This window comes from Triticum dicoccoides, chromosome 4A (assembly GCF_002162155.2).
Source record: "Triticum dicoccoides isolate Atlit2015 ecotype Zavitan chromosome 4A, WEW_v2.0, whole genome shotgun sequence".
In the NCBI taxonomy this organism is placed as follows: domain Eukaryota; kingdom Viridiplantae; phylum Streptophyta; class Magnoliopsida; order Poales; family Poaceae; genus Triticum; species Triticum dicoccoides.
This window is the reverse complement of record NC_041386.1, coordinates 322,435,649-322,451,928: the sequence shown is the minus strand read 5'-3', so window position 1 is coordinate 322,451,928 and position 16,280 is coordinate 322,435,649.

The following is a 16,280-nucleotide window of genomic DNA, read 5'->3' as shown; positions in this document are numbered from 1 at the left end:
TAGAAGGCATCTGGAGCATCGGTCTCGGGTCGTTACAAAGAACTAGCAGCAATGTACTCAGCTTCAGCAGTAGAGAGTGATACGCAGTTCTGCTTCTTCGGGGACCAACATACTAAGGATCGTCCAAGGAAATGGCATCTGCCTGATGTTGACTTGCAATGCACTCGATCACCAGCATAGTCAGAGTCATAATATCCAATGAGATCAAAAACCGAGTCCTTGGGATACCATAGTCTAGGTGTTGGAGTCTGAGCTAGAATCGAAGAATATGTTTCATAGCCTTATGGTGTGATTCCTTCGGTGTAGCTTGAAAATGGGCACACATGCAAACACTAAGCATAATATCTGGCCTAGATGCACATAGAAACAATAAAGAGCCAATCATGAAGTTGTATACCTTTTGATCGAAGTCTTTAACATTTTCATCGGTGCCTAGATGGCCATTTGTGGGCATAGGGATTTTGACGCCTCTACAATCTTGCATGCCGAATTTCCTCAGCACATCCTTGTGGTATTTTCTTGATATAAAAAGATGTCATTGCATTATTGGCGGATTTGAAGACCTTAGAAGAATTTAAATTCTCCCATCATAGACATTTGATATTCCTCACTCATCATATAGGCAAATTCATCACTGTAATGTTGGTTAGTACAGCCAAAGGTAATATCATCGACATATATTAGGCACACAAATAATTCATCATCCTATGTTTTGGTGAAAAGAGTTGGGTCAAGTGAACCGGGTTTGAAGCCTTTCTTCATGAGGAATTCCTTCAATATATCATACCACGCCCGAGGGGCCTGCTTGAGGCCATCGAGGGCCTTATTGAGTCTGAAGACTTTGTCAGCATGCTTAGGATCTTAAAAACCTGGTGGTTGAGCAACATATATACTTCTTCCTCAAGCTTACCATTGAGGAATGCACGTCGTCACATCCATTTGATATAAGAAGATATTATGTTGGTTAGCATAAGCAAGCAATATGCGAATAGCCTCATGTCGGTGTACTAGAGTAGGGGTAACCTAGTACCCCGAACTTGTGCACGGGCAGTCGCAGCATCCCGCGGCAAGGCTTGCCGGGTGACCGCCAAGACCCTCCGTGGCTCCCTTGAAGACCATTCAAGAACAAAGTACTCAAACCAAGGCCCCGGCAAGAGGAGCTTGCCGGGAAGGCCAACCCAGGCCCCGACAAAGAGGAGCTTGCCGGGAAGGCCACTCAAGGCATACCAAGGAAGCTTGCCGCGACGCGCCCTGCGTCCCGGCAAGGCCCGGTGAGCGACAAGCTCCCAAACACGACAAGACGACGACCGCGGTAAGGAGCTTGCCGCGGGAAACCCCCACTACGTGCCCGCGCTCCAGCACACCTGCTAACGTGTCGCTCTAGGACTCTTCCAAGCACACGTGGCAGGAGGCTGTGCAGCTAGGGGTGCGCGGTGGCAAGCAGAGATGAAGAGAAGGCCATCGTGGCAAACGGGGGCGCTCCTAACGGTCACTTTTTGCACTGTTTAAGCAACTCAGACAGGCATTTAATGCCCTTGTCCCCTGCCGTCAGAGTTAGGTAGGGTGCACTGTATCCACAGTAGCGGTAGCTGCACCTACCGCATCCTTTTCCATTTTTACCCTTCTTGTCTACGTTGCCCCCTGTCGGTGACCCCTTGAGAGTATAAAAGGAGGCCCAGGTGCAACGTAGAAGGGGTTCAGCTGGTTCGGCCAGTTCGGCTCATTTCAACACCAGAAACACTCTCACGCTTAGTCTGGCAGCATCCGTCGCTCCTGAGCAAGAATTCTATACACACAAGCAAGCAGCAGTAGGGTTTTACGCATCCGTGCGGCCCGAAGCTGGGTAAAAACCGCTCGCGTGTACCGCCTCGATCCGCTCTTTGTGCGACCTCTGCCCCCCACCGAACCCAAAGGGGCCCTGTCCCCATAGGTGTTGGTGGAATCAGCCTCCCCGACATCTCTGGCGCGCCAGGTAGGGGTGCGTCGAGATCGTGCGAACCTGATCCGGCGTGCACGCGAGCTAAATCTTCATCGTCTTCACCGACATGCCACCGAAGAAGAAGGCTTCGGGGGCAACAGCCCCGTCTGTGTCGCTTCCACCACCTCCGGAGCAGGCGGACGGTGGAGTGGACGCCGGCGGAAGAATGGACATCGACGAGGGTGCCCACAGCGCTGCCAAGTCCAAGGACAAGGCCGCGCAGACCTCGGTGTCCATACGCCCACCGCGCCCATCTCTGGAAGGGCGGGACCAGCAGCGTCATAGCGTTCGCAGCACCATACGTCCGCTGGCCCAAGATCAAGCTGGTGGTTCGCGTGGCGTTCAAGACCAGCATGCACGCCAGCATGCTGGCCCCAGTGAGGTGCGGTCGCCTGGACAGGACACTGCTCCTTCTAACTTGGTTAGGAGTCCAAGCATGTCCCGCTTCTCACACCGTTCACCTCTGCCGCCCACCACGCCAGCGGAAGCGTTGGCGCGGGCCCAGCTACTCCTGGATTATCCTCCAACGGCGGACAAGACCGACGAATGGAGGGCCACTATCCAGAGCCTCATCGGCTTCGCCAACGGCGACACTGCGCGGCAACCAAGCACCTCGCTACTGCGGCAGGACAGCCGGACGCGAGCCGATGGCAACAAGACCGGGGGAGGTGCGACTTCCATGCACTCTCCACTACGAAGGCCAAAGTCGCCGACTCGCCGGGTCCACCCCGACGGCGGCTCCACCGCGTCGTCGGACCCACGAGCTCGTCGCGACCAGCGCCAAGTTCTCCACGAACGACAACAAGAAGACGCTCGAACCCGCATCGAGCGCCGAAGAGAAGCACGACGTCAATCCGACAAGCGCGCTGGGCCCTCTGTTGACATGCATGCGCTAGGGGAACCAGGCGATCTGCCGTACGCGGTAGGTTGTCCTGCGTTCACCCGTGAGCTGCGGCAAGTCCAGTGGCCCAGCACAAAGAATTTCAAACCAGACGTACCAGAGAAGTACGACGGCAAGACGCATCCGTCGGAGTTTCTCAGCATCTACACCATCGCGGTGCAGGCTGCCGGGGGACGGGACGACAAGATCCTTGCCAACTACTTCCCGTTGGTACTCAAGCCCAATGTCAGATCCTGGCTCATGCACTTGCCGGACAACTCCATATCCTCCTGGGCTGATCTGTGCCATCAGTTTGTCGGCGCCTTTACAGGCGGCCACAAACCACATGGCCAAGAAAGCGATCTTCATCTGCTCGCCCAGAAGGAAGGAGAGCCACTGCGCAAGTACATTCAGAGATTCAGCCGTGTACAGCACAACATCCCAGACGTCCACCCCGCCGCGATCATTAGCGCGTTCCATCAGAACGTGCGAAACCGAAGGATGAGGGAGGAGATGGCGATGTGTAAGATCAGAGACGTCAGTGAGCTTTATGCCCTGGCCGACAAGTGTGCATGCGCTGAAGAGGGGAGGAGGCTCCCCGGAGAGGATACAGGAGCAGGAGGATCTGACAGTGAGGATGCCGCCCCGACAAGGAAAGGCCGGCGGCGGAACAACAGAAGGAAAAAGGGCAAGGAAGTGCTAGCTGTCGAGCAGACCGGCAATGGAGGTGGCGCCAAGGAAGCTAAAGCTGGTGGCTCTGACAAGGAGGCCCAGCCCGTGGCGGCTGCCGACAAGCAGGACGGCTCCGGCAAGCAGTATTGTAAGATCCACCGCACCAGGGGTCACGATCTCTAGAATTGCAAGAAGGTTGAGCAGCTCGTTGAGCTACAGAAAGCTGAGTACGAGCGGCGCGACAAGGAGAAGGCCCAGGAAGGTGCTGGTGGATCCGGCAAGAAACGTCTCGGCCGAGGAGGACGCCGCGGCAAGGCCAAGTTGCGGCAAGGAGACAGACCTCCCCGCGGCCGTGACAAGGATGAAGATGACGACGACGATGAAGACATGGATGATGACGAGGCCGATGAGCAGGAATTTCAGAAAGCCACATAGGTCTTGTGCGTTGACGGTGGTGCTTCTCTGCATACTTCGCACCGCCAACTCAAGCAGTGGATGCGGGAAGTGAATGCAGCAGAGCCATCCTTAGAGTCGCGCAAGCCTCTGAAATGGTCCAGCACGCCTATCATCTTCGACATTGAGGATCATCATGATCGCGTAACTGCGGTCGGTGCTTGCCGATGTTGGTTTCACCAACTATCCGCAACCTCCAGGTCACGAAGATGCTAGTTGACGGCGGGGCCGGCTTGAATTTGATCTCCTCCGTGGTCCTTCAGAAACTCCAGATCCCTGACAGCGAGCTCGAGGAGACCGGCACATTCCAAGGAATCAGCCCGGGAAGAAGCAAGCCGAAGGGAAAGATCACGCTGCCGGTCACATTTGGCAGCGAGATGAATTTCAGAACTGAGAGGGTCACATTTGACGTTGCCGATTTTCCATTGCCCTACAATGGGATCCTTGGCCGTCCAGCGCTCGCCAAGTTTATGGCAGCCTCTCGCTATGCATACAACATCCTCAAGATGCCAGGCCCGATAAGTGTCATCTCTGTCCCCGGCGACAAGAAGGATGCCCTTATCTGCGCCGACAAAATCTACCGAGAAGCAGCAGCCGCAACTGATCACAACATACTTGCCGCTGAAGCTCCCGGGGGGAAGAAGAAGACGAAGTCCGGCAAGAGCTCTGATGCCCACTCCGGCAAGCGCACCTCTTCGGAGTGCTGAGCTACCGTCGAGGACGCACCATCGAGCTCCACCGGCAAGTGCAAGAAGACGATGGCAGCTCCACCCGAGACCAAGAAGGTGCCCGCCAAGAAGGACGGCACTGGTGGTACCTTCACCATCAGTGCCACACTTGACCCCAAATAGGAAAGCGTGCTCGTCGCTTTCCTGCGGGCGAATGTCGACGTGTTTGCATGGCAACCGTCTGCTATCCCCGGTATTCCCAGGAAAGTAATCAAGCACCACCTTGCCGTCTGTCCTCATGCGCGGCCCGTCAAGCACAGAGTCAGGAAGCAAGCGGTGGAGCGCCAAGAGTTCATTGTAGAAGAGATCAGGAAATTGGAAGCAGCAGGCCTTGTCAGAGGAGTGCTCCATCCCACGTGGTTGGCCAATCCTGTAGTCGTGCGCAAGGCGAACGGGAAATGGAGGCTTTGTATAGACTTCACTGATGTCAATAAAGCTTGTCCCAAAGATCCATTTCCCTTGCCGCGCATTGACCAGATTGTTGACTCCACAGCTGGATGTGATTTGCTTTCATTTCTTGATGCATACTCAGGATACCATCAGATCTTCATGGCAGAAGATGAGGAAAAAACCGCATTTACCACCCCTTGCGGCACATACTGTTTTATACGGATGCCCTTTGGGTTGAAGAATGCTGGTTCAACATTTGCAAGGGTAGTCCATGTCGCTTTTGAGACACAGATACACAGAAATGTGGAAGCCTACATGGATGATATAGTGGTCAAGAGCAAGGACAAGGCTACCCTGATCCAAGATTTAGATGAAACTTTTGCAAATCTGCGCAAGATCAACCTCAAGCTCAATCCCGAGAAGTGCGTGTTTGGAGTCCCTTCCGGCAAGCTTCTCGGGTTCTTTGTGTCTCAGCGGGGAATTGAAGCCAACCCCGACAAGATCAAGGCCATCGAGCAGATTGAAGCACCGAAGCGCGTCAAGGATGTGCGAAGGCTTGCCGGTTGCGTGGCTGCTCTCAGCAGGTTTATCTCTAAGTCTGCTGAGCGCGCCCTGCCATTTTTCAAAATATTGAAAAAGGCAGGTCCAATGAAATGGACTCCGGAAGCGGAGGCCGTGCTGCAGGACTTGAAGAGGTACCTGTCCTCCACTCCAATACTTGTCGCACCTAAGCCACAAGAGAAGTTGCTGCTGTACCTAGCGGCAACCAATCAAGTGGTTAGTGCTGCGTTAGTAGCAGAGAGAGAGGCGGACGATGAGCCAGCAACCGCGGCAAATGAATCCAACGACAAGCAGGGGGCTTCTCCGACAAGCTCTGGTCTCGACAAAGATGAATCTGTGCAGACGTGCAAGGAGGTGCAGAAGAAGATGGTGCAGCGCCCAGTTTACTTTGTCAGCTCCCTTCTCCAGGGGGCTAGGTCGAGGTACTCTGGTGTGCAAAAATTGCTTTTCGGCCTTCTCATGGCCTCGAGAAAGCTGTGCCATTACTTCCAGGCACACGAGATCACAGTTGTCACTCGCTTTCCGCTGAAGAGGATACTGCAGAATCCAGAAGCAACAGGCAGGATTGTCGAGTGGGCATTGGAACTGTCAAGCTTTGGCCTCAAGTTTGAGAGCACTGCAACGATCCAAAGCAGGGCATTGGCAGAGTTCATAGCAGAGTGGACGCCAACTCCAGATGAAGAAATTCCAGAAACAAGCATCCCCGTCAAGGAGACAAGCAAAGAGTGGCTGATGTATTTTGATGGTGCCTTCTCGCTGCAAGGCGCCGGTGCTGGCGTGCTGCTTATCGCACCCACCGGAGAGCACCTCAAGTACGTAGTCCAGATGCACTTTCCCAAGGAGCAAGCAACGAACAATACTGCAGAGTATGAGGGTTTGCTTGCCGGCCTCAGAATCGCAGCCGACCTTGGGATCAAGAAACTCATTGTAAGGGGTGACTCGCAGCTTGTCGTCCGCCAAGTGAACAAGAACTACCAGATTCCATTGATGGAAGCTTATGTTGATGAAGTGAGAAAGCTAGAAGCACACTTTGACGGCCTACAAATGGAACACGTTCCGCGAGCTCAGAATGACATTGCTGATGGCCTGTCAAAGTGCGCTGCACTAAAGTTACCTGTGGAACCAGGGATCTTTGTGCTCAAGCTGACTCAACCATCCGTGACACCATCAACTGGACAGAATAAGAAGAGGAAGTTGGTTTCTGGTGACTACTTTCCGGCAGAGCTTCCCGAAGCCGCCGCCAAGAAGGTCCCCAAGATCGACGCCAAGAGTGCTGAGGAGCAGTCTGCTCCGGCGAACCTCCTGGTTTGTTCCATTGAAGCAGACGCTCCCGACAAGTTTTGCTCCGGCAAGCTTGCCGGGGAATAACACGCTCCGGCAGAGCCGCAGGTTCTTGTCGTAGAAGCGGATGTTCCCGCAGCAACAGATACGCCTTTAGTCCTTGTTGTCGAGCCGCAAGCTCCAGCATGGGCGCAGCAGATTGTCCGTTTCCTTCAGACAGGAGAGCTTCCTGAAGAGCAAGAAGAAGCTGAAAGAGTAGCCCGGCAGTCAAGTATGTACAAGTTTGTCGACAACACACTGTACAGAATAAGACTCAACGGTGTGAAATTGAAGTGCATTCGCCGGGAAGATGGACAACAGCTGTTGGCAGAGATACATGGAGGCATATGTGGTCACCACATTGGCGCAAGAGCGCTTGTCGGCAAAGCATTCCGACAAGGCTTCTTCTGGCCGACAGCCCTCCAGGATGCAACTGCACAAGTAACCAAGTGTGAAGCGTGCCAGTTCCATTCCAAGCAGATACACCATCCAGCTCAAGCTCTCCAGACGATCCCTTTATCCTGGCCATTTTCGGTCTGGGGGCTCGACATCCTCGGCCCCTTCCCCCGAGCTGTCGGGGGCTTTGAGTTCTTGTATGTTGCAATCGACAAGTTCACAAAGTGGCCAAAAGTGGAACCAGTGAGGAAGGTGACAGCACAGTCAGCAGTCAAGTTCTTCAGGTCGATTGTTTGCCGTTTCGGGGTTCCTAACAGGATCATCACCGACAACGGCACACAATTTACGAGCCGCACCTTCATGCAGTATGTCCAAGATCTTGGCGCCAAGGTCTGCTTCGCTTCTGTTGCTCACCCGAGAAGCAACGGTCAAGCGGAGAGGGCAAATGCTGAAGTGCTGCGAGGCCTCAAGACCAGAACTTTCGACAGGCTGCACAAGTGCGGAAGAAACTGGATCGAGGAGCTGCCGGTGGTTCTTTGGTCGATCAGGACGACGCCAAATCGAGCCACTGGCCAGACACCCTTTGCTCTAGTCTATGGAGCAGAGGCAGTTCTCCCCACGGAACTCGTTTACGGGTCACCTCGAGTGCTCGCTTATGATGAGCTCGAGCAAGAGCAGCTGCGACAAGATAACACGCTGCTCCTTGAGGAAGACCGTCTCCAGGCTGCTGTGCGAGCCGCTCGCTACCAGCAAGCTTTGCGTCGCTACCATAGCCGCAAAGTTAAAGCCAGGAGCTTCGAGGAAGGCGACCTTGTTCTTCGGCGTGTTCAGTCCGCCAAGAATTCCAACAAGTTGACGCCGAAGTGGGAAGGCCCTTATCGGGTGAAACGAGTCACTAGGCCCGGCGCTGTCCGCCTTGAGACCGAGAATGGCATTCCGGTGAGCAACTCCTGGAACATTGAACATCTTCGTAAGTTTTACCCGTAAGGCGCGGTTGCCGGAAGCTTTTCCGGCAACCACCTTTTGTACAAGTCCTGCCGCTGTTGCATGTAATCCTTTGTACAAAGCCGGGCGCAGACCCCGTGCACCAGTAAAGCTCATGTGCCCCGCACATCTTGTCAGTTTTTTATGCTATAATCCTTTTTCGCATATGTTATCTGACACTTTGTGCAGCACTAGACCCCGGTAAGCAATAACGAGCCCAAGGCTCCATATCATTACTTTATTTCTCTGTTTCTTTCTCAAAAGAAAGAAGGTTCCCTCGCCCACAAGGTTTACCGGGGGGGAGGAGAAGATAATGGTGTGGACCAGGCCGTTCAAGAAAGTTTCTCCTTGCCGGGAAGCAGACGACAAAAAAGCTAAGTTGCTAAAGCTTGAGCAATCAGTTTTTTAAGTTTTCGAGTTATTTTCCTTGAACGACCGTGCTTTGTATGGAAAACCTGTGCGCGGAGGAACCAACTCGTAGCTAGTTGCGCCTTTACTTTGTTTCGAGTCCGCTCAACAACTTAAGTGAGCTGCTAGCGCCCTTACTTTGCTTTGAGTCCGCTCAGCAACTTAAGTGAGCCGCTAGCGCCCTTACGTTGTTTCGAGCCCGCTCAACAACTTAAGTGAGCTGCAACTAGTTGCGACAAGGTTGCTTGTCGGTAGCAACCCCGCCAGCAGGCTGCTAAAGTTCCGCACTCGGCGCTCGCGGCAAGGGTACCTGCGCCGGCAAGTTTCCCTAGAAAACGTAGGGCGGAACCATACAAAGCCAAGAGTCGAGTAAAGGAAGTAACACAACAATTTTTTGCCTAAGATAGAGTTATATTACAAAAGTAACTCGTCGCGCCTCTAATAAAGTGTTCCCATGACATGACTGGCAGCGACAAGAGAAGAAGAAAACAGACGGCACCTGGGCCCCGGCGAGCCAGTATCGCTGGGGGCTGCGAGTGCCAAGAATCGTCCACGGCAAACCAGAGTTGCCAGGGGCTGCAATATCAGATAAGTCTTTCATCCCTCATCATGCATCCTCTTATGGACTGGGGAATGCGAAACCGCGTTTCTTCCCGAAAACTATCGTGCTCCCTCAACTCTAGGCCCTGGGGCTCGTTCCCGGGGCCAAGTTTGGTCGTAGTCGCGGCAGCAAAGGGATGAAACGAGGAGACCGCACCCACCTCGTTCCCGCCTCCGTCAAAGGCGTGAGAATGGTCGAGCGACGTGGGAAGGCGGCAGGGCTTGTTGCTGGGAGATGAAATGTCTGTCTGAGGGACACCAAGGGTTTGCTCCTTGACGTGGGTTCAACTCACGAGACAAATAACCCGGCAAGCATCCCCTTTTCATTAAAAAACATCCCACTCAGGTACAGCCCATAGAGGATGAAAAACATGAAAGAGAGGATTACAAGTTCTAGATACAGCTAAGGCCCGAAGGCTTACAAATTAAAAAGATAAGATGCCCGTAATCCCTTTCCTGTCCCTCTCTTCAGGAGGCAGGTCAAGGAGGAGAAAAGGGCAAAAGGAGTGCCTAGGCGAGCTACGGGTGCCAGAAGACACCAAGAGAACATCCCGGGGGCCGTCCGAAGGCTGGACGGAGATGGCGGCGCCGGAAGCGGGGCTCGAAGACGGGGCGGCAGGACGTCAGCACGCTGTCGAGGGCACCACGCCCTCGTACTCCGACCTGACGGCCTTGTCGCCAGCCCTCTTCCCCTTCTGCAGCCTCCCTACGCTAGCCGCCCAAGGAGACGACCCCGGGGAGTTCAAGGAGCCGGCGACACGGATGATGGGGCCGCCGGTGCCGCGCGAAGCGGCGCCCGACGCCTAGTCGGACCCGCTACCCCGCCGCCCGCTACCCTCGTCGTCGCTGTCGCTCTCCTCCTCGTCACTCTTGCTCGAGGAGGAGCCTTCGCTGTCGGAGGAGCTGTCCACGCAGCACTTCGCCCGAGTGCCGAAGCACCCGAAGACCTTAACGGACAGGAGATCGCCCTCCATCAACTTAAAATGGAGGGTGAACCCCTCCATCAAGCTGTGGATGCGGGCGAATGTCTTCCACCCTCGATCAAGATACATCACATTAGGGCTGGGAATGCAACGCGGACTCGCGTGCCGCTGATCCCACAGCCCCTCATGTGCAGTCTCAGTGTCTTGGGCGGGTCCAACTCCATCGCGCGCGCAAACGGAGCTGGAAGCCGGAGGCAACGACGAGGCGCCCGGCGCAGCCTGACGAAGAACTCGCAAGGGTCGTCCCCTATATGGACCGCCGTGGGGGGAGGAGCCGCCGGCGGAGGTGAAGCTGACGCGCCGCCCCGTCCGCCTCTTCCCCGAGCGCCTCGACCTCGTCCTCGACCTCGTCCGCGACCTCGCCCCCTCCCTCTTCCCCTTATGGCTGGCTCTGCCACCACGGGCGCGGAAGAGGGAGAGATGCGCTGTCTGGCGGCGACCCTCGCCGCCACCGATGAAGGGCCTGGGTTCCCTTTCTCCATGGCGAATGAGAGAAAGGGGAGCAGAAGCTGAAGAAAGGAGGAGATGAGAGAGTGCGGTTTCCTGTGCTCCCCTCCCGCTCTTTATAAAGGAGCGAGGTGGGGGCTCGGCCGCCCCGCTCAGCGAATCAAGGCACGGGAAGAGCAGGGAGTCGGGGCCATCCCGCTGCCTCTACTCGCGACGGCCCAGTTTCCCACTTCCACCGTCCGCGACGCCAAGCGCATGGGAGCCGCGTGGCGGAGATGCAGAACCAAGGCGAAGGATGAGGCGGCCTCGCTCCGCCCCGTGATCGCGGGGAGTGGACATCCCGAAATCCGCGCACCGGCCCCGTCCAGTAAATGCACCACGCCCCCACGCCTACCTCCGTTTAGGGAGGAGGGCGTGAACCGTCCCCATCATCGTGGCCTGACGCATGCTCGAGGGGCTTAGCCCCGCGCACGCCGCCCGCGTCACCCACGACGCCGCGTTTGAAGCGTGCCGTTCTGGGCATGCGCGGTGGGAGCGGAGAGATATGCGGCGTGACCTAGGCCGCGCGTGCCCGTGCACTGTTTTGGGCCTGGCCCAACAGCACTCGGCACCGTGTATGGCCCAGGCCCGGGGGCTCCTGTCGGTGTACTAGAGTAGGGGTACCCTAGTACCCCGAACTTGTGCACGGGCAGTCGCAGCATCCCGCGGCAAGGCTTGCCGGGTGACCGCCAAGACCCTCCGTGGCTCCCTTGAAGACCATTCAAGAACAAAGTACTCAAACCAAGGCCCCGGCAAGAGGAGCTTGCCGGGAAGGCCAACCCAGGCCCCGGCAAGAGGAGCTTGCCGGGAAGAGACAAGACCCCGGCAAGAGGAGCTTGCCGGGAAGGCCACTCAAGGCATACCAAGGAAGCTTGCCGCGACGCGCCCTGCGTCCCGGCAAGGCCCGGTGAGCGACAAGCTCCCAAACACGACAAGACGACGACCGCGGCAAGGAGCTTGCCGCGGGAAACCCACACTACGTGCCCGCGCTCCAGCACACCTGCTAACGTGTCGCTCTAGGACACTTCCAAGCACACGTGGTAGGAGGCTGTGCAGCTAGGGGTGCGCGGTGGCAAGCAGAGATGAAGAGAAGGCCATCGTGGCAAACGGGGGCGCTCCTAACGGTCACTTTTTGCACTGTTTAAGCAACTCAGACAGGCATTTAATGCCCTTGTCCCCTGCCGTCAGAGTTAGGTGCACTGTATCCACAGTAGCGGTACCTGCACCTACCGCATCCTTTTCCATTTTTACCCTTCTTGTCTACGTTGCCCCCTGTCGGTGACCCCTTGAGAGTATAAAAGGAGGCCCAGGCGCAACGTAGAAGGGGTTCAGCTGGTTCGGCCAGTTCGGCTCATTTCAACACCAGAAACACTCTCACGCTCAGTCTGGCAGCGTCCGTCGCTCCTGAGCAAGAATTCAATACACACAAGCAAGCAGCAGTAGGATTTTACGCATCCGTGCGGCCCGAAGCTGGGTAAAAACCGCTCGCATGTACTGCCTCGATCTGCTCTTTGTGCGACCTCCGCCCCCCACCGAACCGAAAGGGGCCCTGTCCCCATAGGTGTTGGTGGAATCAGCCTCCCCGACACCTCAAGTCTAGCAACAGGTGGAAAAGTTTCATCGAAATCAATTCCTTCAACCTGTGTGTAGCCTTGAGCTACAAGACGAGCGTTATTCCTCACCACTAGGCAATTTTTTTCTTGCTTGTTGCGGTAGATCCATTTGGTACCGATGATAAGGTGCTTGCGAGGGTCTGGTCGCTTGACAAGCTCCCAGACATTGTTGAGCTCGAATTGATGTAATTCCTCTTGCATCGCTTGTATCCACTCAGGCTCCAGAAATGCATCATCAACTTTGGTAGGCTCTATGATAGAGACAAAAGCAAAGTTCCCACACAAGTTAGACAAATGTGAAGCTTTTGAGCATGTGAGAGGACCTGGTGCATTGATGTCGTTGATGATTTTCTCGATCTGCACTTCATTTGCAACGCGAGGATGAGCATGTTTACGATGTTAATTGGGCTCAGCATCTTCTTCAGAGCGATTTTCCTCAGACGCACCAGCATGATTTTCTTCATGTTTTGGAATGAGTTCTTCAGCAGATTCTTCAGTGGGTATGGCATCCTCAGTAGCCTTGAACTTGATAGATTCCTCAGGTGACATTTCATCTACCACAGGAGGTAGGTGCTCTCTTTGCGAGCCGTTAGTCTCATCGAACCACACATCTACAGTCTCAACAACCTTGTGGTGATAGGTGTTGAAGACTTTGTAGGTGTGCGAGTCCTTTCCGTAGCTAAGCATAAGACCTGCATGTGCTTTCGGTGCAAATTTAGAATTGTGATGAGGATCTCTAATACAGCATTTAGCACCGAAGACTTTGAAATAACTCACATTGGGTTTCTTGTTAGTGAGGAGTTCATATGAGTTCTTCTTGAAGAATTTGTGAAGATATACCATGTTGATGATGTGGCACGCAGTGTTAATTGCCTCGGGCCAGAAGTGACGAGGTGTCTTGTATTCATCAAGCATAGTTTGAGCCATCTCAACAAGAGTCCTCTTATTGCGATCCACGACGCCATTTTGCTGAGGAGTGTATGGGGCAGATAACTCGTGAGTAAGACCAAGTTCATCAAGATAGTCATCAAGACTAGTATTCTTGAACTCGGTCCCATTGTCACTTCGGATGTGCTTGATCTTCACACCAAAATTCATCGAGGCCCTTGAGGAAAATGTTTGAAGACTTCCTGCACTTTAGGTTTGTAAGTGATGATATGCACCCACGTGTAACGAGAATAGTCATGAACAATAACAAAGCCGTATAGAGATGTTGCATTTGTTAGTGTGGCATAATGAGTAGGGCCGAAGAGATCCATGTGAAGAAATTCAAAAGGATGAGTGGGAGTCACGATAGTCTTCGAGGGGTGCTTGGATTTGGTCATCTTTCCAGCCTCACAAGCCCCGCAAAGATGGTCTTTGAGGAATTTGACACCCTCGATGCTAATGATGTGCTTCTTCTTCACGAGAGTATGTAAGTTCCTCATACGAGCATGACTTAGTTGTCCATGCCATAGCCAGCCTTCTGAAGCTTTTGCAAGTAGACATGTGGCATGCTGTGGTCCTGCAGATAAATTAACAATATACAAGTCTCCTCTCCTAAAGCCTTCGAACACTTTAGAATTGTCAAATTCCATTAGCACAATGCAACGATATTTTCCAAAGATGACAACCATATCAAGATCACAAAGCATTGAGACAGACATGAGGTTGAATCCTAAGGACTCGACAAGCATGACTTTGTCCATGTGTTTATCCTTTGAGATCGCAACCCTACCTAGACCCAATACCTTGATTTTGTCTTTGTCAACGTAGGTGATATGCTTCAGATGCGATGGAGATAAAGCAGTGTCCATCAATAAGTTCTTGTAACTGGTCATGTGATTTGTGCATCCACTATTGAGGACCCACTCAGTAGCTTTGGGTTGTTCATCATACAGATGAATTAGTGCATCTTACGAACTCATATACTTCATCGGTGAACAATATGACATCAAATTCATCAGATTGAAGTTCATCAAGCAGTACAACAAATATAGCAATTTAAGGACATGAGAAATGAGTAATTCATTTATTCATTATTAGCTTGCGTCCTTTCAAGCATATTCAGGTCTCCAGCAAATTCTTCAAATGTTCAAGTTCGTCTAGAGACATGACCCTGCATAAGAGGTTAGTTCTTTTTCTTCACCACCCACATCTGGAGGGGTGGCAAAGAGTTCATCGTTCTTTGAGCTCCATAAGAGAATTGTGGCATTGAAGCCACTGCACTTCATTTCACAGAAGAGGGGTTAGAGTAAGCATATGAATAAGCAGAGAAATTCCTGGAGGACTTATGAACATAATGATTTGAAGAACAATGCATATAATCATAGCTCTTAGATTTTCCCTGCAAAACAGAAGCGTTAGCGATTATGATCATATGGGGATTTTGGATCCACGTGAGGAATTTGATCCATATGAGGAATTTGGTCCATATGAGGACTTGGATCCATATGAAGAGATCCGAGGTTCCTATTCTTCACAGGTGGTGTCATGAGGGCATTCACCTAAAGACTTTCAAGGCGCCTTTTGGGAACCCAGATTTTCTTCATGGGGGGAGCATTCCTGCATTTAGTTCCAACATATGTAGAAAATACTTCACCATTCTGATTTTTGGACAGTGTATAGTTGGAGTCAAATGACTCATCAGATGAATATGAAGATTCACATGTAAAGCCAGATAAAGTGGATGGATCTATGGGAGGTCCTTTTGCAGCAACCCATGTGGTTTTGGGATACTGCTCAGGTTTCAAGTAGGTCCCATCAGCATTGAGTTCCCTCTCAAAGGCAATACCCTCTTTCCTAGGGTTTCTGTTGAGAATCTGCTTGTTAAGCACATTACAAAGAGCCTGTTGCCCTTTGAGGCTTTTGTACATGCATGTCACATACAATTCCTTCAACCCTGCATTGTCAAGGACACTTGTGGTATACTCAGATGAGGAATTTGTGACTACATAGACAGTTGAAGAATTTGCAGTAATAGAAGCATTGGAACTTTCATGTGAAGAATTTGCAGATTCACATACAATGCAGTTCATACATGGTGGAATGAATTCATCCTGAGCGGAATTGGTCTGTTGAGCAAGCAATGAATCGTTTTCCTTCTGAAGATCTTCATGACTCACCCTTAGCTTCTCAAGATCTTGCTTTCTTTGAAGAAATTCATAAGAAAGCTTCTCATGGTCAGCTAAGAGAGTGTTGTGATGACTTTGAAGGTTATCAAACTTAGACTGTAGTCGCTGAAGATTTTGAGTTAGAGTTTGAGTTCGATCCATTTCCTCGCCCAACAGGTCATCCCATTTGTATAGCAGATTTTGAACCTTTTGAAAAGCCTTTTAGTTGTTTGACGACAAACTTAGCAAGTTTGCAATAGCTAGGTTTGAGATTTTTATCAGATTCATCCTCACTTGATTTATAGGAGGGATATTTGAGTACCTTGGCACCTTTTGGCATGAAGAATTAGGTGGGAGCATAGTCATCGTCGCCGTCGTGAGCAGTGTTGGGGAAGCCATTTTCCTCAGTGTTGAAGATGGACTTGCTGATGAAAGCAATAGCGAGAGCTAGGCTCGCCACACCAGAGTCTGACTCCTCAGATTCCTCATTTTCCTCTAATGGGGAGCATCCTATGGTCATCCCCATGGACACTACCTCGACTATCCAAGCTCCAAGTGGACCCATGACAAGATCAAGAGCTCGTGCTATTCAATTCGAGGTGACATCACTCCTACTTGAGCTCCCTTTACATTCTAGTGAGACATGGCTACTGCCTAAGTCTGAAACACTATGTGTGATTAGGTAAAACGCACAAGCCATGGAGCCGAGAGCTGAAGAAGAAGGAACACACGTCAA